The sequence below is a fragment of the Pan troglodytes genome, chromosome X, assembly GCF_028858775.2.
Source record: "Pan troglodytes isolate AG18354 chromosome X, NHGRI_mPanTro3-v2.0_pri, whole genome shotgun sequence".
In the NCBI taxonomy this organism is placed as follows: domain Eukaryota; kingdom Metazoa; phylum Chordata; class Mammalia; order Primates; family Hominidae; genus Pan; species Pan troglodytes.
In genome coordinates this window covers 25,634,011-25,657,162 of record NC_072421.2, presented here as the reverse complement: position 1 = coordinate 25,657,162, position 23,152 = coordinate 25,634,011, and positions in this window count along the sequence as shown.

The following is a 23,152-nucleotide window of genomic DNA, read 5'->3' as shown; positions in this document are numbered from 1 at the left end:
ACCTCTTCTCACCACTCCAGTACCTTCAAAGAGAAGTCTAATAACACATGGTCTTTCCTCTATGACCCACATCATTCTTCCAGCCTTTCTCTGTTGCTCTAGCTACTAAGACCAGCTTACAAGAACCTACACTGAGTACTTATGGCTCTCTCATGACTTAATAAAATCTAAGCAGACAAATGCAAATGATGTTTAGGTCTGTTTTAATTCGGTCTTATTTCAGGAACTTCAGTAACTTTTTTTTTCCTTCGGTTCATGTCTTTGTGGTTTAAAGAGGCGAATGCAACTAAACTATGGGCGCGTGGTGAAAATAAATGAGTAAAATTCTTTAGGCTTCCTGGGGACAGGAAGGAGGATGGGAGGAAACTGTAATAGAAATGTAATCATTATTGTAATCGGCCTGCAGTGCTATGAATAAGTCATAATTATCTCACAATCTGAGTTAGTGCAGTGATGCTTTCTATTGCCATGTCAACATGTGCATGTACTTATCAAGAAGACTCACGGAGCTGCTGCAATGCTGAATTCTCCAATCCCCGTTCTACATGCATGTTGATCTCGTGCTCCAGGAAAATGTTCAGAACCCGCAGGATTCTGGAGGCAGCCTTGCTCACACCATCCTCACCTTTCCCTATTCAGATCCCTACTGCTTTCTTGTGTGGAAACCATCACAGCATTCAACTGTAATAATGACCTATTTAAATAGTATTGGATGGGAGCCTATTTCTGACATTTGTGCAGGTGTGTTCTTAATTTAAACTTACACAAATCCCAGAAAAACGTCATATTCTCCTGGATATGGATGTTCCCAACCTCATCTTCATTCCTTTCTTCTGAGTTACCAGAGAATATTCTCCTCCACAGAAAAGAAAAGAAAACTGGAGAGGTATGATAATGGGAATGAAATCTGAAAAACTTTTGTGTTCATGAAATGGGCTGTTTTCAGTGTGCTAAATTGGATGCTGGAAGTTTCATTCTGGACCAGCTATTTTGTTGTTCCCAGAATTTTATTTTATTTTTTTGGTAAAAGACATTAAGGGATAATGCTAAACCAAAGATGTATATGGTGATTTCTGACAGATTGGGTGGTCCCTGGGATCAAAGGTCAGATGCTCTGTCTCTTCAGCATCAAAACTTCGTCTGACACATGGTCCTTACTGGGCTCCAGACCAATTAAATGAGTCTCTGGAGGGGTCAGACCTGGGCATTAGTAGGTGTCTCAAGCTCCCCAGGTGATTCTAATGTATAGCCAGATATGAGAACCACTGCAGTCCCACCTGCCCTGCACTGTGAGCAATAAGAAAAAGGCAGCATCACCTACATTGTGATAGCCACATTCAAAATATCACCAATGTGATCTGCTTCCTTCTAAAATGCACTGATCAAAGGACAGGGTGAAGTGAAACACTAACTTTCACTGAAGCAAAACAGAACAGATTGAACACTAATGCATTTCACCAAAGTTACATTTCATCCAAACAAAGTGAGAGAGGAAACAAAGCAAGGATAATCAGGAAGAGAATGGCAGTGGCAGGCAGAGCAGCCAAGTGGGCTGCTCACAGGGGATATAACAGAAATTATCGGGGCTCATCCCAGTGCTCACCAGCTTCTCAAAGTATGAAGGTTCTGGCCGGGCGCGGTGGCTCACGCCTGTAATCTCAGCACTTTGGGAGGCCGAGGCAGGTGGATCACGAGGTCAGGAGATCGAGACCATCCTGGCTAACCCGGTGAAACCCCGTTTCTACTAAAAATACAAAAAATTAGCTGGGTGTGGTGGCGGGCACCTGTAGTCCCAGCTATTCGGGAGGCTGAGGCAGGAGAATGGCGTGAACCCAGGAGGCAGAGCTTGCAGTGAGCCGAGATCGCGCCACTGCACTCCAGCCTGGGCGACAGAGTGAGACTCTATCTCAAAAAAAAAAAAAAAAACCAAAGTATGAAGGTTTTGATGTGCTGACTTGGAAGAACTCCGATCTAGGCTACTTAACCAGAGCATGCGCCCTGATCAGTCTGAGACGATGAGTCTTGAGACACCAGCACAGCCCCTGAAACAAAAGAGTTTATTTATGTGCATGTTAATATGCTTTTTTAATAAAGTGAGAGGGGATTGAGCCCAGATAGAGGCAGGAATGAGAGGTGAAGGGAAAATGGAGAACATCTTGGTACTAGTTATCCAGTGGGCCTCAGCAACAGAGCCTGAGTTCCAAACAAGAGAAGTGCAGGTCAAAACTGAAAGGACCATTTTCATTAAAGATCCTATGAGTTATGACTTGGGGGTAACAAAAGCAATTCTTAGGTCTCTCTGGTGACAAGGCACAACCCAGAGCTGGGGAATGGGTGGTCTCTGTACTGTGTAAAGCCTTACCATGGCTCCGAGGATGAGTGTCTCTGTGAGCATCAAAACAGCCCTTTTGGTGTTCTCACAAAAAGCACCAGAGGCAACGCAGTGGCAACCAGAGGCACCGTCAAGCAGCATGATGAACAAAAGCCATCAACTAGGAGGACTTGGAGAGTGAGAGAAACAGGATGGCTGACCCTGCACAGTGGTTCATGAGCACTTGCAAGCCTCCCTCTAATGACTAACAGAAATCCTTTGGGGGAGAAAGGGACTTTATGAAGGCTGGAAGTCTCTCATGAGCTAGGAAATCTGGATGTTTACTGTTCATGCAAGTCCATCAGTATCTGAAGTGAGACCCAGGCATGTTCACGTCACAGTAATTTATTGTGCGATATTGAAAATAGGCCTGCCAAGCATATGAATACTCTCTTAAATTTTCTCATTTTGGATAAATTAATAAATACTTGTGAAAAAAAAAGAAAGCTGTAAAGCAAGGGAGGTCATTTTGTAAAATTACTCAGGCTGGCATCAAATAATTTGTACCATGTGTCTTAAGGAAATTGATTTTTCTCTTTCACTATACTTGGTGGAAACTTCTGGATTGATTGCCAAACAAGTCATAAAGTATTCCCCCACCCAAGATCCATTAGCAAAGATGACAAAATTAGAACACAGTAGATGAAAAGAAAAAGGTATCTTAAGGGGTGGGGGATAAATTATTGCTATTCTCTTGAGCACATTCCTACCGTTCAAGAAAGCTAAACAGTGAGTAGAACTGGAATGACTCATAGAAGGAGTGAAAAAGATCCAAGATCCAGAGGCAACAAAACGTTCTTGATAAACTCCTTGTCTTTCATTGTTAGGATTTCAGTTCTCATAATTTATGCCACTTGCTTTGAGCTCTAATTGTTACCCAAGCACAGTGGACTCTGCCAGACAGATAAAAAATGTGGCCTTGGCCAGGCACAGTGGCTCATGCCTATAATCCCAGCATTTTGGGACGGCGAGGCGGGCGGATCACTAGGTCAGGAGATTGAGACCATCCTGGCTAACACGGTGAAACCCCGTCTCTACTAAAAAATACAAAAAATTAGCCGGGCGGGGTGGCGGGCGCCTGTAGTCCCAGCTACTCGGGAGACTGTGGCAGAAGAATGGCGTGAACCTGGGAGGCGGAGCTTGCAGTGAGCCGAGATCGCGCCACTGCACGCCAGCCTGGGTGACAGAGAGAGACTCCGTCTCAAAAAATAAAAAAAAAATGTGGCCTCACAGAGTGAATCCTGAGGGACTAATCAGCTGCTAAAATGCTAGCAAACCACAGCAGGTTAGAGAGCAAATTCCAGACAGTGAGCCTGACTCTCAGGCCTCCACTTAATAATTTCCACTAAATACGGTTTAGACAAACTCACACTTGTGGTGTTCCAGAGCCATCAATGCCACCACTGAAAAAAAAAAAAAAAAAAAGCCAAAGCCTCCTATGATAGTTAATAGTGAGTGTCAACTTGAGCAGACTGAAGGATGCAAAGTATTATTCCTGGGTGTGTCTGTGAGGGTCTTGCTAGAGGAGATTAACATTTGAATCAGTGGGCTGGGAGAGTCAGACCCACCCTCAGTCTGAGTGGGCACCATCTATTCGGCTGCCAGTGTGGCTAGAATAAAGCAGGCAGAGGAACATGGAAGGACTAGACTGGCTGAGTCTTCTGGCCTTCATCTTTCTCCTGTGCTAGATGCTTCCTGCCCTTGAACATCGGACTCCAAGTTCTTCAGCTTTGGGACTCTTGGACTTACATCAGTGATTTGCCAGGGGCTCTCAGGCCCTTGGCCACAGACTGAAGGCTGTGCTGTCAGCTTCCCTACTTTTGAGGTTTTGGGACTCGGACTGGCTTCCTGGCACCTCAACTAGCAGATGGCCTGTTGTGGGACTTCACCTTGTGATCGTGTGAGTCAATTCTCCTAATAAACTCCACTTCATATATACATCTATCCTATTAGTTCTGTCCCTTTAGAGAACCCTGACTAAGATACCTCCCCCAACTTATGGAAGTTAAAGATAAAAGAGGGGAAAAAGTTATTTTTTTTTTCTACTGAGTTTCCGTTTTACTCTCTCCCTCTTTGAAGACATAGATATTTTATAATTTTAGGCACTTGATCATAGCAGAAGAAAGAAGTGTCCATTTTTTTAAAAAGTCACAGTTATGAGAAGATACAAATAAACAACCAAAGCTTTATTCCTATATTATACTTGGGATCTAGACCATAAGACTATTTTGTAGGCAAAACTACTTTTATACCTGGTCATCAGCATGCCTTGATAATTAGAATCATTTGGATGAGGTCCAAGACAGAACTCCACACCCAATTCTATTTTAATATCCAGAACACTAGAGAAGGGCCAATTTGTTTCCCAAAACAAACATAAGAGCCACCCAGGGGCTCTACTTTCTAAATGAAAATCATATTTAATAACCCCCGGCATCATTTGTAGGGACCAAAACATTTCTGCTATCCCATTGAGATTTACATTAGGGACAGCAGCAAATGGGAAGTCACAGTACGGCTTTGTCATTAGCTGAGTTTATGCCCAAAATACTGAGACAGAGCTCTCAAATTGAGGATAGAGAGTATTGCTGAGGCTCAAGATCCAAAAAGGGCCTCTCTCTCTCTGCCCCAAATCCAAATGTCAGACAAGAAAAAAAAAAAAGAGGACCAGGCTCTGACCCATGTAAGGAAGAGGCAGAAGTGTATAAATATGCTGAATGTGCTCTGTGGAGGAAGTAAGAAGAAAGAGTGAAGTGTGCCAATGATCATGCTGATAGTGGGAAATCTGCCATGTCAAGCTGACAGACCCAGATAAAGGGGCTGGGGGAAGTAAAGCTTAGGCATGAGGGTTTGAATTCTGAGTTTCCCAATTAACAGCAACTTTGCCAAGTTACTTCTCCCAAGCCTCTATTTCATCACCTGTAAAATGAAGCTGATAATAGCACCTACCTCATATGGTTTAAATGAGTTTAAGTACAGAAAGTACAGAACTGTGCCTTGTACAAGGCAGTTTCTGTGGGCTATTATTATTTACAATTTTTTCAGATGGTTTGCAATTATTACCTGTAAAGCCAGAAATGGATTACAGATTAAAAAGAGGACATTTTTAAACAAAAACCCAGTGATGGGAGTGATAAGATGGATTGGGTTGGAGATGAACAACAAAAAATAGCATATTGGAATCAAATGAATCTTTCTCTAGCAACTGGCAGTACATAAAATGAAAATAATGTACCTAAAATGCTCTCACGATGTCATTTAAAGGCAGAATAAAATGGTGGCTGAATTTGTTATAGCACTAAGCTTTTATCATGTTAAAACAGTGCACAAGTCATCAGCATAGTTGAAGCAGTGAAATTTTTCAAAATAGTTCTGCAGTCCTTGCCAAGTTACAGCATCATTTTGAAACAACTCACAGTGAGCATAAAAATAAGGCTCTAAGTTCTTTCAGCATAAATTAAACAGCTTAATGTTATTGGAAAAATTATGCAAACAAAATTTAAACCTGATTATATAAGTACACATAGGATCTTTCAATGCAAGATGCCAAAATGCACATATAGAAAAGCATATTAGAAAAAAGTAGACAATTCAATAGAAAAATGGGCAAAAGACTTGATCAGACACTTCAAAAAAGTGGATATCCAAACGAGTGTAATAAATGCAGGGAAAGAGCCCCACTTAGCCATCAAGGAAATGCAAATTAAAACTATAATGCCATATTACCACACATCTATAAAATAGCTAAAATCAAAAAGACAGACAATACCAAGTGCTGACAAGGATGTGGGGCAACTAAAACTTTTTCTACATTGCTGAAGGAAGAGTAAATTGGTTCAAACACTTTGGAAAACTGTCAATATCTATTAAAGTGGAACATAAGCATTCCCTATGAGGCTGCAATTCCATGCCTAGTTTCATACCCAAATGAAATGCATGCAAATATCCACTGAAAGGCATGTACAAGAATGTTTAACACTATTCATAATACCCCAAAATGTAAGACAACCAAATATCCATCAACAGGAGAATGGGTAAGAAGAGTGTAGCATACTCACACAATGGAATACTATATAGTAAAGAGAATAAATTAACTACAACTATGCAAAACCACCTGACGAATCCCACGAACAAAATGTTGAGAAAAAGAATCCAGCTACAGAAGAGCATGTACTGTATGATTCCATTTATATAAAGTTGAAAAGCAGGCAAAGCTAATCTGTGGTGTTAGAAATCGGGATAGTGGTCACTCCCAGAGGGTAGTGACTGAGGCAATACAAAGGGCATCTGGGGTTCTGGTTACGCTGGTTTGTTCATTTTAGGAAAATTCATCCATCTTTTCAATTATAATTTGTGTGCTTTTCTGTATATAGAGCACATTTCAATAAAAATGTTGCATGTTTAAGTGCTTAGTAAACCGTGATCTATGGGTATTGCAACACAAATGTAAATTCCATGAAGGGAAGACATATTTGTCTCTTTTATTCATTGATGTACCCCAAGCACCTAGAATAGTGCTTGATAAATAGTAGGTGCTCAACTGATATTTTCTGAATGAATGATAGATAAGCAAACTGCTGCAAACATATCAGTAGTACTATTATCTGAAACAGCTGAAATAGGATCCAAGAGTCTACATATCTTATGAATCTGTTCAAGAGCATATGTTATGTCAAGTCTGCAATTCATCAGCATAAGTGAATGGATTTGTGTATTTGTCCTTTTTGCCTATTTTTATGTATATGTTCTTCCAGATGACTATGAGGAAGGCTTTTGTATATAAACACTTACCACTTATTCAACAGGAACACAGTCTTTAAGTATGTTGATAAGTTTTAATTTATGACCCAAAAGTCAATAATAAAGTGGTAAGCATTTTACTGAATAAATTGGAGAAATAGCAACTTGTATCAATGCTGGCTCCACACTGCTTTCAACTACAGTAGTTCTTATTCTATTTAGACAAGCTCTAAGCATTAGTGTGATGTCAGCATTTTTCAAAATAAGGTTGAATGACGCCAGGCAAATTGTCAATTTTATTAAGGAGCATTCCTTAAATTGCAAACTTGTCAGAACTTTTTATAATTATATGGCAGCAAGTGTCATAATTTCCATTTTATACTGGAGGCCAATGGCTGTCTCAAGGGAAGGTGCTAATACTAATTCTTAAAATAAAACATGAAATCAATATGCTTTTATAAAGAAATTTGTTGCAGAGACAAATTTCCATTTTCTTCTTCTTCCTTTAATAATGAAACACTTTTCAAGACCAGTCTGGCCAACATAGCAAGACCTTATCTCTACAGAAAAATTAAAAAATTAAAAAATTAGCCAGTCATGGTGGCATGTGCCTGTAGTCCCAGCTACTTGGGAGGCTGAGGTGAGAAGATCACTTGAGCCTGGGAGCTCGAGGCTGCAGTGAGCCATGATCCAGCCACTACACTCCAGCCTGGGAAACAGAATGAGACCCTGTCTCAAAACAAGAATAATAATAATAATAATAATAATAATGAAACACTTGAGTTTTAGTTTGACCAAAAACCATCTAGCCAAAGATTACATGTCCTGGCCTCTCTTGAAGTCAGGTGTGATCACGTGACAAAGTTCTAGGGATTGGGATGTGAGCGGAAATCTTATGTGCCTCTCCTGGGTCATGCCTGTAAAAGGAATGAGTGTGGTATCCTGCTGTCCCTTTCCATCTTCCAACTTACTAGAGTGTGAACTCATAACCATCCTAGACCATGACCAGCAAGTCACATGTTGAGGGTGGCAATACAACAAGACAGAATGTGCCTGGACCTCTGAACGACCTAATGAAGCAAAGCCATCCTCCCAGCCCTGGACTGCCTTCCTCAGGATTATTACATGAAACAGAAGTAACTCCTATGTTGTTTAAGCCAAAATATTGTAGGGTCTCTTTGTTATCGCAGCCTACATTAAACTCTAATGAATACGAACTCTGCTACCTAAAACATCTCTGAAATAGAACATAGTACACTCATTTATACAGCTTTGTTTCTCATTTCTCTACTCCCTGAAGGTGGCAGGCAGAAAAACAGCCCCCAAAATTTCCATGTCCTAATCTCTGGAACTTGTAAATGTCACCTTACATGGCAAGAGAGGCTTTGCAGATGTGATTGCGGATCTTGAGATGGGGAGATGATCCTGCATTATCCAGGTGGGCCCAATGCAATCACAAGGGTTCTTAGAGGGAGGCAGGAGAGTCAGAGTGAGAGGTGATGTGAGGACAGAAGCAGATGTTGGAATGATGTACTCTGAAGATGGAGGAAGGGGCCATGAGCCAAGGAATGCAGGTGGCCTCTAGAAGCTGGAAAAGGCAAGGAGACTCATTCTCCCTTAGAGCCTGCAGAAAGACCACAGCCCTGGTGACACTTCAACTTTGGCCCCATAAAGTTCGGGTCAGACTTCTGACCCCCCCGCGAACTGTAAATGTGTGTTGTTTTTAGCCATTAACTTTGTGGTAAGTTTTTGCAGCAGTGACAGGAAATGAATATACTGAATATGCTTCCACTACATGGATCTTGTTTCAGTTTTTCAAACACGTCAAGTTCTTTCAGGCTGTGGAATCACTGTCCATGCTACTCCCACTGTTTGAATGCTCTTTTCCCATATTATGGCAGGTTCCTTCTTGCCATGAGGGTTCATCTTAAATGTCACCTCTTCAGAGAGGCCTTCGCTGCCCATCTCACCTAAAGCATTTATCCCTGTTATTCTTACAGTAGACTGTTATTTTCTATTATAAAAACCCATGGTTTAAAATTATTTAGTTGTCTGTTTACTTATTTACTATTCATCAACCCTAGTAAACTGTGAGTTCCATGAAGCCAAGGATTACGTATGTTTTCTTCATTATTTGTGAATTGTGGACCTGATATGGGCTGTCCCATAAATACTTGTTGACTAGATATTTACTATTAGAAGCAATCATTTTGGCAATAGAGAGAGTTACACTGTTACAAGAGTTACACTGTTGCAAGAGAGAGAGTTACACTGTTACACTGTTATCAAGTTTTGAAATTACAAATAAATGCTAAAAATGAAACTGAAACAAAGTATGAAGTCCTCAAAAAAAAAAAAACCCGAAATGTCTCTGATTGTTTTTAACATTTGAGAGAATAGCTTACAAAAAAAAAAGAACAATGAGAGGTCAAAAATTCCTTTAAAGCATCAGAAATTGTATCAGAAGATACAAATTTTAGCTGGCTAGAAATCCTTTCCAAATTGTACACATACTGGTTTAAAAAAAACAGAAAAGCTTTTAGGTATTGCTAATGATTGACTTTGGAACTAAAATGTCTCATAATTTGCCTTGTGTGTTATAGATGAGTTTACATTCAGATGAGTTATAACACTCCATGGTGAGCTATTACAAATTGTTACCATTTGCAACTATTTATCTGTATGAGTTAAAATTTTTTACATTATACAGCCAAAGCAAAATACAAAAGTAAATCGGCTACTGAAAGCATGATCTCAAAGAGATATTTGTATACCCGTGTTCATAGTAGCAGTACTCACAATAGCCAAAAGGTGGAAACAACCCAAGTATGGATCAATGTGAAGTTTGCCCTCAAAAATGATTTTGTCAAGCTTATATAATAATCTAAACCCTTATGGATGTGGATGAAATAGCCAAATATCTACTTATAGTATTTAATTATTAATTATACATACTTATTTAATATCACATATAATATAAACTGAATGTTAATTTCAAAATATTTCTCTTTTCCCCCATTCACATTGCATAAAATAAGGCTATCCTCATTCCTTACATGCTTGTGATCACCAGAATCATGTTCTGAGTCTTTTCACAGCGAGATTCTAGAATCTCCAGCTGGGTTAATGCATACACTTGGGAGTACAGTAAAGGTTTTCCAAGTGGTACATTGGTGACAGTTTTAAAAGAATCTGTCCCCAGATCCTCAAATTTATAGACTCTTTTCCAAAAACCGACCTCCTGAAAGTACATTTATGATAGAGGAGCAGGTTCTCATGTCTGCCTCCCCTTTCATAGTCTCCCCTTTCTACCTTTACCATAGGATGTTGTACAAGCATGTAAAAACCTCCAGGGTGCCAAACAAAGGGTTAATTCCAAATACGGTACCGGCATCAGTGTCGAGAAGGTGAAAGACCTTAATGACTACATAACAAATTTTTTTGCACTTAAGGTGGTTTCTAAGTCTTTGCTTTCAACAAAATTGAAGGAAGACCAAATTGAGTTGTCAGCTAACAGACGATTAAAAATAATTTCTGATGATAGATTATCATGTGATTTTTGGCATCTAACTGGGAGAAAATTCAAAGACTTAAGTGACATAGCTATAAACAAAACTCTTTCCATTTCCAACTTTCTGTTTATATAAACAAGTTTTCTCAGAACTTCCATTTACAGAAAATGAAAATAAGTGGCCGGGTGTGGTGGCACTTTGGAAGGCTAAGGCAGGAGGATGGCTTGAGGCCAGGAGTTCAAGACCAGTCTAGGCAACATAGCAAGACCCCGCTTCCACAAAAAAAGAAATTAGCTGGGCGTGCTGGTGCACACCTGTAGTCCCAGCTACTCAGGAGGCTGGGGTGGAAGGATTGCTTGAGCCTCAGCGATCAACACTGCAGTGAGCAGCCTAGGTGACAGAGCAGGACTCTGTCTCTTAAAAAGAAGAGAGAGAGAGAGAGGGAGGGAGGGAAGGAGAGGAAGGAAGGAAGGAAGGAAGGAAGGAAGGAAGGAAGGAAGGAAGGAAACTAGTAATATAACTGATGCCAAATGCAGTCTCATTCTGGCAATGAATAATATTTACTTTTAATACATCAATTAAGGAGAAAAGGTCTCATCTATCTCATTGAGAGATTCTTTTCCAATATAATTTTTTAAGTTTGATAAACATTTACCAAAATTTGTCAAATATTTGTAATTTGATCAATTGTATAATTTGATCCACTGTGTAACTCTATCTGGGATCAATTTGCTAACATGCCTTATGATCACGGGGAAAATTTTTTCACATTTCAAATACACACACGTGCACACGTACAATTTGTTGCCAAGAAATATGATAGAGAGACTTCCCTGTGTTAGGATAAAATTCTGTGAGGAAAATGAAATGTAATTATTATTACATAGAAAATTATAACAACATAAATTTTTAAAATAATTTGTGAGCTTTTTTAGGGGAAGATGGGTTTATTGAATCATTATAGAATTTAGATTTCCTTAAACAAATTTAAAGACTGACATAGCAGTTTTATTCTATTTTTTTCCCAAGAGTGGCAAGCATTTGAAGCAGTTTTATTCTGAAATGTCAATATTTACAATATGCTAGAATTGCATCCTCTGTAACCACTTAACCTTGTGATTAAAACTTTAAATACCAATTTAAAGTATGAGAAAGTATATTGCTTTTCAAAATTCTTTCAGTGGCTTGACAAGTAAATAAGTTTGAAGCCCACAGTTCTCTAGAGTCTGCATCTCCATCAAATCCATTCTGTCTGAGATACATAATTATTTGAACCTGTGTATGATGCTGTCACTAGAAATTTTATCCCAACTAAAAGTGTCCATCTCCATAGCATGAGAATATTGGATTTTTCATTCATCATGTACATGTATACTTAATGCTTTCTGCCCTAGAAAAAAAGATTATTTTTAAAGGGTTCATTTATAACATCATTCAATATTTGGCAATGTGAGGTCATACACCCAGGCCTAATTACTGAATCCGTGCTAAATTTTTTTGCCTCCATTCTACAAATTTTATCAGGTGACTTCTGTAGAAGCACCACGCACTAACCGATTGTGCCACTGGAGCTCCAAGGTGACTTCTATAAACATCCAAAACTCTCAGGAGTTAAGATCATTTCAAACTAATATGTCTTGCCCAAATAGAGGTCATCCCATAATGAAAGAGGTTTTATAAGAGCTCACATATAAAGTGATGCCTTCTTTTCTGAGGGATAATTTCAGGAGAAAACCTCACTCATATATGGGCATATGTGGTACACCAAAATATAAATAGTGATAGTCTCTATTATTTTTGGTATCTTCCAAATGTTATAGAGTGAATATGTATTATCTTTATAACTAGAAAGAAGAATGTATTATTAAATAAGAAGAGCTAGCCTAATAGTAATGAGCACCCCATGACCCAGATTGTGATTACTAAATACTAATTCCCACTAAAAGGAACCAGGACTTTTTGGAGAAATAGCAAGGACAAGAAAACTGTGTAAGATGAGCCTGGATCACCCTGTTATGCCAGAAAGCAAAGAAACTATAATAATCCTGGTGCTGTATCAAAAGAACTAGGGCGCCAACTTGAAGAGTCCATTAACCAAATAGGGGATAATTGGAATATCAATAATAATAACAATGGAAATTAATTTAAATGCATCAAATATTTGAAAAATCCATGAGTTCATAAAATCACTTTAAAAAAACCCCAAAATTAAACTCTTGTTAATCACCTTTGTGGATGCAAAGGAAGCAATTCACTTGTATAAAAACTGGTAAATAAAAGGAAAGAAACAAGCATTTATCTTGCCTTCTTTTAACAAAGTCTGCCTCACAGTAACCAAATAATAAATAAGGGAAAGTTTCTATTCATAGAAGTATTCCAGCTAACAATCAAAGAAGGAATGACAGAATTAGAATAACCTCTAATGAATTAATGGACCTAAACAATGATCATTAATTGCTGTTAACATCACAGAAAGAGAAACCACTGGATACTATGTGTCTCCCGTATACAACACTCCTTATGAAATATTCCTGCCAAAGAATCAAACCTGAATCTGAGCAAGCCTCTGTGTCTAACTACCAATTTATCAATTTATGGAAAATACAGGAAACAAAATAAGATGTTAAATGTCAACGTAGGGATCCAACTGGCAAAATCTAGACCCTGGAAAATTCTACAGGTCAAGCAACCCAGATTCTTCGACAAATAAATAGGAAATTTTGAAAAAATTAAAGGACTTGCAGATTAAAAGAGAAAAGAGATATTGACAAATTGCAATGAATGGGCCATTTTTTTTAATTTCAACTTTTATTTTAGATACAGGGTGTGCATGTGCAGATTTGTTACATGGGAATACTGCGTGATGCTGAGGTTTGAGGTATGGATCCCATCACCCAGGTAGTGAGTGTAGTACCCAATAGATAGTTTTTCAACCCATGCCACCCTCTAGTAGTCTGCAGTGTCTATTGTTCCCACATTTATGTCCATGTGTGCTCAATGTTTAGCTCCCACTTATAAGTGAGAACATGTGGTATATGGCTTTCTGTTCCTGTGTTAATTCACTTAGGATAATGGCCTCCAGCTCCATCCTTGTTGCTGCAAATGATATGATTTCATTTTTGTAAATGGCTGCATAGTATTCCATGGTGTACATGTACCACATTTTCTTTATCCAATCTACCATTGATGGGCACATGGGTTGATTCCATGTCTTAGCTATTGTGAATCGTGCAGCAATGAACATACAAGTGCATGTGTCTTTTTGGTAGAATGATTTACTTTCCTTTGTGTATATACCTAGTAATGGGACTGCTAGGTTGAATAGTAGCTCTGTTTTAAGTTCTGTGAGAAATCTCCAGACTGCTTTCTGGAGTGGCTGGACTAATTTACATTCGAATAGGTCTTATTTGAATCCTATTTCAAACAACCAGACTGTTAAAAACTATGTTTATGGCACAATTGGGGAAATTTTTTTTTTTTTTTTTTTTGAGACAGAGTCTTACTCTGTCACCCAGGCTGGAGTGCCGTGGTGCAATCTCTGCTCACTGCAACCTCTGCTTCCCAGGTTCAAGCGATTCTCCTGCCTCAGCCTCCTGAGTAGCTGGGATTATAGGTGCCCACGACCACGCCCGGCTAATTTTTGTATTTTTAGTAGAGACGTGGTTTCATCATGTTAGCCGGGCTGGTCTCGAACTCCTGACCTCAACTGATCTGCCCACCTCAGCCTCCCAAAGTGCTGGGATTACAGGCATGAGCCACCACGCCCGGCCACAAATGGGGAAATTTAAATATTGACTGGGTATGAGCTTATTTTAAGAAATTACTGTTGGCTGGGCACAGTGGCTCATGCTTGTAATCCCAGCACTTTGGTAGGCCAAGACGGGTGGATCACTTGAGGTCAGGAGTTCGAGACCAGCCTGGGCAACATAGCAAAACCCTGTCTCTACTGAAAATACAAACCTTAGCCAAGCATGTAAGCCCAGCTACTCGGGAGACTGAGGCAGAAGAATCGCTTGAACCCAGAAGGTGGAGGTTGCAGTGAGCTGAGATTGAGCCATTGCACTCTAGCCTGGGTGATAGAGTGAGACTCTATCTCAAAAAAAAAAAAAAAAAAAAAAGTTACTGTTTTGTAGGTATGATTATGGTATTGTGGTTATGCTCTCTAAAAAGAATTCTGTGGTACATACATACAATGGAATATTATTATTCAGCCTTACAAAGGGGTGAAATTCTGGTACATGCTACAACATGGAGGAACCTTAAAAACATTATGCGGCCAGGCACGGTAGCTCACGCCTGTAATCCCAGCACTTTGGGAGGCCAAGGCTGGCAGATCACCTGAGGTCAGGAGTTTTAGACCAGCCTGGCCAACATGGTGAAACCCTGTCTCTACTAAAAATACAGAAATTAGCCAGAAGTGGTAGGCACACGCCTGTAATCCCAGCTACTCAGGAGGCTGAGACAGGAGAATCATTTGAACTGGGGAGGCAGAGGTTGCAGTGAGCCAAGATTGCACCACTACTCTCCAGCCTGGGTGACAGAGCAAGAATCCATCTATTTGTTTCTCAAGCATGAAATGATAGCCTACACACAATCTTTTCGTATTGTAGCCACTCTGTGATCTTTCAAAATGAAAATAAAGAGGTCTTGTCACTAGGTGTACAATCTATTTTCCTTGACTTGAAATCTCATCTTTTTTTTTCAAAGCGCATAAGGACTTTTTCTTTTTCTTTTTCTTTCTTTTTAATTATATTGAGTTTATTCATTGATTTCAGTCACTTGTATACCTTTTTTTTTTTTTTTTGAGTTAATTGGGCAATCCTCTATCGGCATGTGTGGCCAAGGATTTTTCATACTGTCTTATATTGGCTGGGAAAGTTGACTTCTGAGTTCCCTGACAAATCTGAGATTCTATGACTTTATTAATCATAACTATCAATAACTACAGGTTATATGTTAATAGTTATAGTGGTTATAATTATTAGTTATAATTACTATTTTGTGCAATAGATTCTCAGAATCTGAAGCACCATAGAGGTTAAAAGAGGTAATAGCCACCTTTCTGTCTATGACAGTCTCCTTTTCAACATCTTGGGAGTTAACAACAGCAACTACACGCTCTGCTCAAACACCTCCAACAAAATAGAACTCCCCAGGTCCCACAACCATTTTTGCTGTACAGTGTTTTCCTGTCATAAGAAAAATAATTTGCATTCACTGTAATAATTTTAGAAAACAAAACCAAAATGTACAAAATAAAAATTAAAAATATCTGTAATACTAAAAAAAAAGAATCCATCTAAAAAAATTATGCTAAGTGGAATAAGCCAAATGCAAAAATGACAAATATTGTATGATTCTATTTATAAGGTACCTAGAGTAGTCAAATCCATAGAGACAGAAAGTAGAATGGTAGGTGCCAAGGGCTGATGGGAGTGGGACTGAAGCGTGTCGCTTAACCGGTCCACAGTTGTTGGGGATAATGAAAAACTTCTGGAAACTAATGGTGGTGATGGTAGCACAACAATGTGACCGTACTTAATGCCCTGAAATGTACACCTAAAAATGGTTAAAATGGTAAATTTTAATTTGTAAATATAGCCATCATTTTTAAAAAGTCCTCTTCTTTTAGAGATGCAGATGTAGTGATGTCTGGGATTTGTTTCAAAATATTCAGGATGGGAAAGTGAATGAGGATAAGAATAAAGCAAGAGTTGATAACTGTTGAAGATAAGTGATGGATTCATGAAAATGTATTATGTTGGTCGTTCTACTTCGAGATATGCTTGAAATTATCCATTAAAAAAAGGAAAAGGAGCTGGGCATGGTGGCATGTGCCTGTAGTGCCAGCTACTCAGGAGGCTAAGGCAGGAGGATCATTTGAGTCCAAGAGTTCTGGGTTGTAATGCACTGTGTCTATCAAGTGTTTGCACTAAGTTCAGCATCAATATAGTGACCTCCCAGGAGTGGGGGACCACCAAGTTGCCTATGAACCAGCCCAGGTTGGAAATGGAGCAGGTCAAAACTCCCAGGCTGATCAGTATTGGGACTGTACCTGTGAATAGCCACTGCGCTCCAGCCTGGGCAACACAGCGAGACCCTGTCTCTAAAAATAATAATAAAAATAATAAAAAAGAAAGAAGAGGAGAAAGAAAAGGAGCAGACTGATTTATATTCTGTCATACATTGTCCAGGTCAGCCCACTGATGCCCTTCATTTTGAGTAACTCAGCCAATCTTGGCTGGAACCTCAGCAGGTGAGGTCTGGAATTAGTTATGCTGCTATCAGCCCAGGACCCAGAGTGACTACAGTTATAACTGGGAATACACAGCTCTCGACATTTCAGTTCTTCCCTAATCCTTCCAAGTAGTCACTCATACAACAGTACTTCTATCTCAATTTCTTGCTTTGTGCCCTATCTCTCTCCTGGAATACAAGCCTATTCTAAAGCTGTCCACCTATCTGAGACCTTCACACCCTGTCTCCTCCCTGCTTTTTCCCTTATAATCTCAGCCTCTGTGTTCAATTTCTCCCTCAAGGAACAAATAATAAAAATATAATAAACACTTATAAAGTACTTATTGAGTGCGAGGCACGGTTTCAAATGCATTCCATATGTCAGCTCATTCAATCCTCACAATAGACCTATGATTCTAGTGCCACTTTAATCTCCACTTTGCAAATGAGGAAACTCAGGCACTGAGTGGTTTAAGTCCCATGCCCATGCTGACATACCACATGCCAAGGCAGTGGTAGAGCTGGGATTCAGACCCAGGTACAGTGGGCCCAGAGTCCTTGGTTTTCTCCCCATATTGGAGATCTAGGTCTCTTTCAAATAGAACATTCATAGCACTTCCTAACAAATCCAGCTTACTCCTCCCCTGCTAAATCCCTACCTAAGGCTCTTGAGTGCTTTATTTAAGGTCAGTGGCCCTGACGGTCAAGCAGCTGGAAGTGGAAAAGTTGTAGCAGAGAAACCCTGCTGCTGATGACAGAAATTCTGGCTGCCTAAGAGGGTTGTGAATCCACGCTGTTTCATCCCCAGCCCCTCAGCTGGAGCAACAGGGTATGAGAGCTGGGAAGGCAATTTCTATCGTACGCCAAATGATACAGGAAGTATTTGACACACCTGCAGAGTTCACTGTAATGGTATTTGACCCGTACTAAAAGTCTCTAATTTGAAGAGAGAAAATGAATATTTGTATGTTGAGGGCGACGCAGAGAGGATACATTATAGTGTGACAGATGGAAATGGATTTACTAAGACATTAATAGTATCTAGACAGGTTTTCAAGCACACCTGGGAATACATTACTGACACATTACAGAAATACACTGATACACTTTTATTCCCATAGCAGGCAGAAAAACACTTTATCTTTTACAGTTCAAAAGAAAACTGCACTCCAATGACACCCGAATCTATTAATTTTGTCTTCTGGGCTAAAACTCTCAATCTTTCTGAGTTTTGGGCATCACTGGTGAGGGGAAAGTATTTTGGGGAAGAAATTCACCAAGATCAAGTCTCTCTTTTGCTATCATTTCAATGTCATATGGCTAATAATATGTTAATCCTTCATAAATGTATTACATACACACAAAATACACATTCATGCATGTACATAAACATATATACATTTATACATATATACATATACATATATAAATCTCACTATTAAAATGTGAATTTCTCCTAAATGTATTATACATGTACATATACATACATTTTTATATACATTTGCGTATGCTTTTAATACTCTCCACCAGAATCCTAAGTAACTGAGTTAGGAGTGGAGGAAAATGATTTTAACGTTCATGTGGAAGAATAAATCACTGAAAGTTGATTACCTGTATATTTTTAAAGTGAAAAATAGTGAAGTCTTATCTCAAGATTAAAAATTACTTTTAAAATACTAAAATAAAAACAGGATGGCATAGAAATAGATAAATCAGTAGAAGAAAATGGAGAGTTCAGAAAAAAACTGAAACATATCTAAGAACTCATTACATGAGCAGAAATTCTGCAAAAATGGAATTTTTTAAATTCACATTTCAACAAAGGTGGAATTTCAAATCTTTGCCAAAAGGATGAATTATTTAACATATGATGCTGATATCATTGCTAGCTATTCAAAAGGAACCAAAACTAGACTTTCTCATATCACATAATAAAGAAAAATAGAGGCCGGGCGTGGTGGCTCACGCCTGTAACCCCGGCACTTTGGGAGGCCAAGGCGGGCAGATCACCTGAGGTCAGGAGTTTTAGACCAGCCTGGCCAGCATGGTGAAACCCTGTCTCTACTAAAAATACAAAAATTAGCCGGGTGTGGTAGCAGGTGCCTGTAATCCCAGCTACTTGGGAAGCTGAGGCAGGAGAATCACTTGAACCCGGGAGGCTGAGGTTGCAGTGAGCTGAGATCACACCATTGCACTCCAGCCTGGGCAACAGAGTGAGACTCCGTCTCAAAAAAAAAAAAAAAAAGAAGAAAGAAAAGAAAAATATAATAATAATAAAATAAAATTTAGGATAATTTTATATTATCTTAGTGTAGGGAGACTTTCTGAAACCAGACAGGCAACCCAGGAACCAGGAATCATAAAGGCAAAGACAGACATATGGGACTACATTTTTTAAATCTTTATTTTTTTATAAAGCAAAAGAATCATAAGTAAGGTGAAATATTGGGGGAAACAGGCAAAGAGTAAGAATAGAAAAGGAAATTAAAGAGTAAAAAATTATATAATAGGCTGCACAGCCTCATTAGTACTCACAGACATGCAAAATAAAATATGGGATTTTACCCATCAGACTTGGGGGGTGGGGATTAAAAGGTAATTATACCCAATAATGTTGAAGATTTGGGGAAACAAGCAGTCTCGCATACTGTTGATAGAAATGTTACCAATGTTTTGGGAATTTTGTAATGGCAAATACAATTTTTAAATGCCAAATGAATAAATAAATGTCAAAATTAAAAATTTACATGCTTCTTGACCCACATTGGGAAATCTATTCCACAGAAATACACACACCAATATTTCAAAACACTTAAATTCAAGATTGCTCATGAAACAATTCAGTGGCAAAAAAAAAAAAGGAAACAAACTGAATGTCTACCAATATACAAATGCTTGAAGGCCGGGTGTGGTGGCTCATGCCTGTAATCCCAGCACTTTGGGAGGCTGAGACAGGTGGATCGCTTGAGGTCAGGAGTTTCAGATCAGCCTGGCCAACATGGTGAAACCCCATCTCTACTCAAAAAATACAAAAATTAGCTGGGCGTAGTGGTGCGTGCCTGTAATCCCAGCTACTTGGGAGGCTGAGGTAGGAGAATTGCTTGAATCCAGAAGGCAGAAGTTCCAGTGAGCCAAGATTGCACCATTGCACTCCAGCCTGGGTGACAAAGCCAGACTCCATCTCAAAAAAAAAAAAAGAAAAGAAAGAAACAAATGCTTGAATAAACTGTAGCTTGTTTATTCATATTTATTCATACAAACAGGCTATGCGATGTAACATTACACTTATCTTAAAAGAATGTTAAAGAAAAACATACCTTTAGAACAGAAGAGGTTTGGTGGTCACCACCTTAACCAAGTTATCAAATCACTTACAGTGGGACAGTCTGATATTACACACCTCCTGACATTATACAATAGAAGTACACAGAATCATTTACAAACTATTCTTGCTAAATATATCCAAACCTAAATCTAACCAGGCCTTTAGACTTAACTTTCAGTTTCCAGGAAACACAGGGAATAGAAGAACAAGCTAAACAACACCCAGAGGAAATAATCAGACAAATATAGAATGTGGGGCATTCTGCAAGACAACTGACCTGGTCTCTTGCCAAGGTCAAGAATAAGGAACAAAAAAGGTGGGGAACTATTCTAAATTAAGAGAGACTTAAGAGACATAAAATGAACTCTAACGTGTGATATTTTATTGGATTCTGATTCTTTAAAAAGTAGCTGTAAAAAAATTTTAGCCGGGCATGGTGGCTCATACCTGTAATCCCAACACTTTGGGAGGTCGAGGTGGGTGGATCACTTGAGGTCAGGAGTTCGAGACCAGCCTGGCCAACATGGCGAAACCCCATCTCTACTGAAAATATAAAAATCAGCCAGGCATGGTGGCACATGCCTGTAATCTCAGCTACTCAAGAGGCTGAGGTACGAGAATCACTTGAACCCAGGAGGCGAAGATTGCCAGATCGTGCCACTGCACTCCAGCCTGGGCCACAGAGCGAGACTCTGTCTCAAAAAAAGAGAGAGATTTTAGATACAATGAGGGAAATTTAAATATAAACTGGATATAAGCTATAAGGGAATTATTGATTTTCTAAGATATGATAATGGCCTCATGGGTATGTACAAAAAAGACCTTAAGTTTTAGGCAATGCATGCAGTTTATTTATGGGTGAAGCATTATAATGTCCAACTTACTGTTTCTCAAATGATTCAGGAAAAAATATTAGGTTGCACTGTATCAAAATGCCATTTTTAAGACCAAAAACAGTTGAGTATTTACAGTTTTGCATGGCTTAACCTGACGAATGGAAGGAAGAATATGAGCACAAATACAGTAAAATGCTAATAAATAAATCTAGACCAAGGTTACATAGGTATTCGATATACTATTATTTCAATTTTTCACACTAGAAATTGAAGGAAAAACACAGACCTATGTCTATTGGCCTGGATTGATACATGATATATTGTCTAATTTTTTTTAATGCTGAGAAACATTTATAGAAGACACCATGATGATTTGGCTCTGTGTCCCCATGCAAATCTCACCTTGAATTGTAACAATCCCCATGTATTGTGGGAGGGACCGAGTGAGAGGTAATTGAACCAGGGGGGCGGGTTTTTTGGTGCTGTTCTCGTGATAATGAGTAAGTCTCACAAGATCTGATGGTTTTATAAAGGGGAGTTCCCCTGCACATGCTCTCTTTGCCCACTGTTATGGAAGACGACCCTTTGCTGTTCTGCCATGATTGTGAGGTCTCCCAGCCATGTGGCACTGTGAGTCCATTAAACCTCTTTTCTTTATAAATTACCCAGTCTCGGGTATGTCTTTATTAGCAGCATGAAAATGGACTAATACAACCCATCAAAGGAGTGAAGCAGAGGAACAACCTAAATGTTTTTATAGATATGTCTACCCACAAAGAAAAGTGTTAATTGTGAATTAAGCTATTAATATTTTTATCTGAGGATAGTGAGAATGGAGGGAGTGAAAGATTAATAACACTTTTTTTTTTTGAGACGGAGTTTTGCTCTTGTTGCCCAGGCTGGAGCGCAATGGCGTGATCTCAGCTCACCGCAACCTCCGCTTCCCGGGTTCAAGCGATTCTCCTTCCTCAGCCTCCCGAGTAGCTGGGATTACAGGCATGCATCACCACGCCCGGCTAATTTTGCATTTTTAGTAGAGACGGGGTTTCTCCATGTTGGTCAGGCTGGTCTCAAACTCCTGACCTCAGGTGATCCGCCTGCCTTGGCCTCCCAAAGTGCTGAGATTACAGGCGTGAGCTACCATGCCCAGCCAATAACACTTCTTAATGTATCTCCAAATTGTTTCACTTGTCAAAATGAGGATGCTTTACTTGTATAATTTTTGAAAACCTAATTGAAAATGCACACACACTCACACATACCCCACCTATACAGAATCTCCCAGAAATTTGGGGTATGTACTGTTTTCAAATGGCCTACAAAGATTTCCCCGATTTTTTAACCCTATATTTTCATTTAGATCAGGGGTTGGCAAATGCCATACTATGGCTAAATCCTGCCCACCACCTGTTTTTGTAAATAAAGTTTTATTGGAACACAGCCAAGCCCATTCACGTAAATATTGTCTATAGCCAATTTCACAATACAATGGCAGAGTTGAGTTGTTGTGAAAGACTGTATGCCCCTCGATGCTTAAAGTATTTACTATCAGGTCGTGTCCTTTACAGAGAAAGTTTGCTAATTCCTGATTTAGATGGTCATCTTAATGGATGTTCTGGATAACCTGGACAATCTGCCTTATAATGAAAGGTTACTATCCTATTTCAGTGCTCTAATTTTCAGACGGATTTATAATCATTTCAGCCAGAGTAAAATGGCTTGGATTATGGTGACCTAGTGATAAAATAATATAGGTAGGTTTAAAAAGTAATTCCAGGGTGGGTACGGTGGCTCATGCCTGCAGTCCCAGCACTTTGGGAGACTGAGGTGAGAGGATTGCTTGAGCCCAGAAGTTTGAGGCCAGTATGGACAACATAGCGAGACCCCATCACTACAAAAATAAAATAAAATAAAATAAAATAAAATATTAGACAAGTGTGGTAGTACATGCCTGTAGTCCTAGCCCCTCAGGAGGCTGAGGCAAGAAGATCCTTGAGCCCAGGAGTTCAAGGCTGCAGTGTGCTATGACTGCCCATTGCATTCCATCCTGGGCAACAGAATGAGACACTGTCTCAAAATTTTTTTAAAAAGTATTTCCAGAAAAACAACATAATCTTTTGCTCTAAATTAA